The sequence below is a fragment of the Macaca thibetana genome, chromosome 5 (genome assembly GCF_024542745.1).
Source record: "Macaca thibetana thibetana isolate TM-01 chromosome 5, ASM2454274v1, whole genome shotgun sequence".
NCBI lineage: Eukaryota > Metazoa > Chordata > Mammalia > Primates > Cercopithecidae > Macaca > Macaca thibetana.
Genome location: NC_065582.1, coordinates 90256560 through 90262519, shown reverse-complemented (window position 1 = coordinate 90262519; position 5960 = coordinate 90256560). Strand labels below are relative to the sequence as shown.

Genomic DNA, 5960 nt, shown 5'->3' with positions numbered 1-5960 from the left:
GAAAAAGTAAATTGTCTCCGGTTGCAGATGACATGGTGTTTTGTATAGAAAACCTGGCCAGGCATGGTGGCTCATGCCTGTGATCCCAGCACTTTGGGAGGCTGAGGAACAAGGATCAATTGAGTCCAAGAGTTCAAGACCAGTCTGGCCAACATAGTGAGACCTGTCTTTATTAAAAAATAAATAAAATTAGCCAGGCTTGGAGGCACATGCCTATAGTCCCAGCTACTCAGGAGGCTGAGGTGGGAGGATTGCTTGAGCCCAGGAGATTGAGGCTGCAGTGAGCCATGATCACTCCACATCTCTCCAGCTTGGGTGGGTGACAGAATGAGACAGACAGAAAGAGGAAATAAAATAAAGAGGGAAAGAAAGAAAGAGAAAGAGAAAGGAAAGGAGAGAAAGAGAGCAAGAAAGAGGAAAACAAAGAAAAACCTAAAGACTTGCCCCTGCCCCCCACCCTAAACACACACACACGAACTGTCAGAGCTAATAAACAAAGTCAGTATAGTTGCAGGATACAAAAATCAACATATAAAAATCAGTGACATTTCTGTACGGTAACAACAAACCATAAGAAAACAATCCCTTTTACAATAGCATCAAAAATAATAAAATACTTAGGAAAAAGTGTTATCAAGAAAGTAAAAGAGTTGTACACTGAAAACTATAAAATAGTGATTAAAGAAATTCAAGATGCAAATAAATGAAATTATATCCTGTGTTTACAGATTGGAAGAACATTGTTTAACTGATCATACCACCCAAAGCAATCTACAGATTCATTGTAATCCCTATCTAAATTCCAAAGGCATTTTTTAAAATTACATTTTTATTTTTAAGTTACGGGGTACATGTGCAAGATGTGTATGTTTGTTACATAAGTAAATGTGTGCCATGGTGGTTTGCTGCACCTATCAACCCATCACCTAGGTATTAAGCCAAGCATGCATTAACTATTTTTCCTAATGCTCTGCCTACCCCTACCCTGCTCCCTGACAGGTCCCAGTGTATTTTGTTCCCCTGCATGTGTCCACGTGTTCTCATTGTTCAGCTCCCACTTATAAGTGAGAGCATGCAGTATGTGGTTTTCTGTTACTGTGTTAGTTTGCTGAAGAGAGTGGCTTCCAGCTCCATCCATGTTCCTGCAAAGGACACGATCTCATTCCTTTTTATGGCTGCACAGTATTCGGTGGTGTATATGTACCATATTTTCTTTATCCAGTCTATCATTGATGGGCATTTGGGTTGATTCCATGTTTCCAAAGATATTTTTCAAGAAATAGAAGAAACAATCCTAAAATTCTTATGGAACCACAAAAAAACCCCAAGGAGCCAAACCAATCTGGAGAAAAAAGAGTAAAGCTGAAAACATCTCACTCCCTGACTTCAAAATATACTACAAAGAGATAAGAATCAAAACAGCATGCTACTGGCATAAAAACAGACCCATAGACCAATGGAATAGAATGGAGAACCCAGAAATAAATCCACACATTTACGGTCAATTGACCTTTGGCAAAGATAGTAAGAACACACAATGGGGAAAGGACTGTCTCTTCAGTAAGTAGTGTTGTGAAAACTAGGTATCCACAGGCAGTAGAATAAAACTGAACCATTATCTCACACCATATATAAAAATCAACTCAAAACAGATTAAAGACTTAAATGTAAGACCTGAAACTGTAAAACTACTAGAAACCAATATGGAGACAAAGCTTCTTGACATTGGTCTGGGCAAAGATTTTTTAGATATGGCTCCAAAAGCACAGAAAACACAGCCAAAAAGGACAAATGGGATTGCATCAAATGAAGAAAGAAAACCAACAACTCCTGCATAGCTAAGGAAATGATCAACAGAGTGAAAAAAAGTCCTACAGAATTGAAGAAAATATTTGCAAACAATACATCTGATAAGGGGTTAATATAAAAAATATATAAGAAACTCAAACAATTCAAGAGCAAGAAAACAACTCAATTAAAACAATGGTCAAAGGACCTGAATAAATACTCTGTTTTAATGTGTCCCCCAAAATTCACATGTTGAAAACGTAATCCCCTATGCAACAGTGTTGAGAGATGGGACACAATGAAGGTGACTGGTATAATGACAGAGCCTCATGAATGAATTAGTGTAGTCACGGGAGTAAGTCAATTATCAAGAGAGCAGGTTGTTATAAAAGTGAGCCTGGCCCCTCTTGCTTTCTCAGTCTTGTGTGCTTGCTTCTATCTTCTGCTGTTTCACCAGGGATATTGCAGCACAAAGCCCTCATCAAATGCCAGCAGCATGCTCTTAGATTTGTTAGCCTGCAGAACCATGAGCCAAGCAAACTTATATTGTTTATAATTTACCCAGTTTGTGGTATTCTGTTGTAGCAACAGAGAATAGACTAAGACAATAGATATTTCTCACAAGACGACATACAAATGGCCAGCAGGTATTTGAAAAAATGCTCAACATTAAGAATGACCAGGGAGGCCGGGCGCGGTGGCTCAAGCCTGTAATCCCAGCACTTTGGGAGGCCGAGACGGGTGGATCACGAGGTCAGGAGATCGAGACCATCCTGGCTAACACGATGAAACCCCGTCTCTACTAAAAAATACAAAAAAATAGCCGGGCGAGGTGGCAGGCGCCTATAGTCCCAGCTACTCGGGAGGCTGAGGCAGGAGAATGGCGTAAACCCGGGAGGTGGAGCTTGCAGTGAGCTGAGATCCGGCCACTGCACTCCAGCCTGGGCGACAGAGCAAGACTCCGTCTCAAAAAAAAAAAAAAAAAAAAAGAATGACCAGGGAAATGCAACAGAAAGCACAATAAGATGTTGCCTCATATCTGTTAGAATGGCTATTAACAACAAGTGTTAAAAAGGATGTGGAGAAAAGGGAGCTCTTGTACACTGCTGGTAGAAATGCAAATTAGTACATCCATTATAGAAAAACAGTATGTTCTTTAAAAATTAAAAAGATAAAGAAAATGTGGCATATATATACCATGGAATACTACGCAGCCATAAAAAAGGATGAATTCATGTCCTTTGCAGGCACATGGATGAAGCTGGAAACCATCATTCTTAGCAAACTAACACAGGAACAGAAAACCATACACATGCTCTCACTCATAAGTGGGAGCTGAAAAAGGAGAACACATGGACACAGGGAAGGGAACATCACACACAGGGCCTGTCGGGGGGTGGGGGCTCAGGGGAGGGATAGCATTAGGAGAAATACCTAATGTAGATGATGGGTTAATGGGTGTTGCAAACCACCATGGCATGTGTATACTATGTAACAAACCCGCACGTTCTGCACATGTATTCCAGAACTTAAAGTATAATAAAAAAAAATTAAAAATAGAACTACCATGTGATCCAGCAATGTCGCTTCTGTGTATATACCCAAATGAAATGAAATCAGTGTATTTAAGAGATCTCTGCACTCCCATGTTTATTGCAGCACTATTCACAACAGCCAAGAAGTGGAAACAACCTAAGTGTCCATCAACAGATGACTGAAGAAAATATGATATATATACAATGGAATCTGATTCAGAAATCTGATTGTGATAAACAGGTGACAAGGGAAATAAACCAGAAAGACAAATACTGCATAATCTCACTCCTTAAAAAAAGCAAGCTTTTTAAGGAATGGAAACAACTGATCGTTAAAGTTGGAGACATACCGGTGATGATATGATCTATCTATAGCTTCCCCTGGAGAAGGTGTTTTGTTTATAGACAAAGATAATTTGATTACAACCAGGAACAGAGTCCGAAAGTCTGAGCTTCCCTTAGAACGTGGCTTTTTTTTTTCTTTTGAGAAGTGAGTCTTGAATTGCAGTGTGCTTTTTTTTTTTTTTAATTTTATCTTAGGTTGGGGCCACATGTGCAGGTTTGTTATACAGGTAAACTCGTGTGATGGGAGTTTGTTGTACAGATTATTTCATCATCCAGTTACTAAGCCTCGTATCCAATAGTCATTTTTTCTGCTCCTCTCCCTCCTCCCACCCTCCGCCCTCAAGTAGGCCCCAGTGTCTGTTGTTTCCTTCTTTGTGTTTATGAGTTCTCATCATTTAGCTCCTACTGAGAACACGCAGCATTTGGTTTTCTGTTCCTGTGTTAGTTTGCTAAGGCTAATGGCCTCCAGCTCCATGCGTGTTCCCACAAAGAACATGATCTCACTCAAAAAACAAACTTGTAAAAGCAGAGAGTAGAACAATAGTTTCCAAGGGCTGGAGGTCAGGTAGAAGAGTGAGAAGGATGTTGGCTAAAGGGTACGTAGTTTTGGTTAGACAGGATGAATAAGTTTTGGAGATCTATTGTACAGCATGATGATGATAATAATAATGTATTATATACTTGAAAATTGCTGAGAGTAGATCTTAAATGTTCTCACCACAAAAAAGGTATAAGAGGTGATAGGTATGTTAATTAGCTTGACTTAATCATTTCACAATGTATACATATATCAAAATATCACACCATATATAATTTGTATTTGTCAATTATGCCTTTGTAAAGGAACAAATTTTTATAAATAGTGAGGCTGAACATTTTTTCATATTTTTATTCATCCTTTGACATTCTTTCTCTGAGAACTGTCCATTTATGCCTTTTGTCCATTTTCTGGTTGGTAAGTTCCTTCTTTCCTTATAAATCTGAAAGATCCTCCCTCTAGCTGCCATCTCGCATCCCCGAGTGTGTGTGCCTAATCTCAGCTGGTCCACCCCAGATACCTGAGCACCAACCCTAGTCCCCCTAGCAGCCCCTTATCTGCTCCAACAAGATGAAAGAAACGATCATGAACCAGGAAAACCTCAAACTGCAGGCACAAGTGTGCACTGGTGGGAAAGGAACTGCTCACAGAAAGCAGAAAGAAGGTGGTTCACAGAACAGCCACAGCTGATGATATAACAAAACAAAACAAAACAAAACACTTCAATTCTTCTTAAAGAAGTTACAGGTAAACAGTATCTCTGGTATTGAAAAGGTGAATGTGCTTACAAAGCAAGGAACAGTAATCCACTTTAACAACCCTAAATTTCAGGCATGGCAGCAGACACTTTCACCATTACAGGCCATGCTGAGGCAAAGCAGGTGACAGAAATGCTACCCAGCCTCTTAAGCCGGCTTGGTGCAGACAGTCTGACTAGTTTAAGGAGACCGGCTGAAGCTCTGCCCAAACAACGTGTGGATGGAAAAGCACCACTTGCTACTGGAGAGGATGATGATGATGGAGTTCCAGAATTGTGGAGAATTTTGATGAGGCTTCCAAGAATGAGGCAAGCTGAACTGAATCGACTTCTGAAGAAGATAAAACTTGAAGTTACTGGAAGCTGCTATTTTCTATTATGACTTCTTAAGAAATTTTTGTTCATGGATCTGATAAAATCTAGATCTCTAATATTTTTAAGCCCAACATCCTTGGACACTGTATCTCTTTTCAGTTTTCGCTTATACATAATCATTCTTTTTAGCTAGTTAAGCTCAACAAGCTGGGAAATAGTTTGAAACAAAGGTTAATAAAGTTCATTGCCTAGTAAAAAATAAATAAAAAAGTAAAAATTTGAAAGACCATTTATATATTTTAATAGGCATTTTTCACATATGTTGCAAAGATTTTCCCTAGTGTTTTATCTTGTATTTTTATGTGTATATATGTTTAATCAACAGCAGTTGTAACTTTTTAAACTATGAACTAGAAATAAATGGTAAAACTTGTGACTGGGCGTGGTGGTTTGTGCCTGTAATCCCAGCACTTTAAGAGGCTGAGGTGGGCGGATCACAAGGTCAGGAGATCGAGACCATCCTGGCTAACACAGTGAAACCCCATCTCTGCTAAAAACACAAAAAACTAGCCTGGTGTGGTGGAGGGCACCTGTAGTCTCAGCTACTCGGGAGGCTGAGGCAAGAGAATCACTTGAACCTGGGAGGAAGAGGTTGCAGTGAGCCGAGATTGCGTCTCTGCAC

The 5960-nt window shown here is 39.6% G+C and overlaps 1 pseudogene; it reads left to right on the top strand.

Moving 5' to 3' along the window:
- The first annotated feature begins 2534 nt into the window (after nucleotides 1-2534).
- On the top strand, nucleotides 2535-5281 carry LOC126954787 (transcription factor BTF3-like; annotated as a pseudogene).
- The last annotated feature ends 679 nt before the right edge of the window (nucleotides 5282-5960 follow it).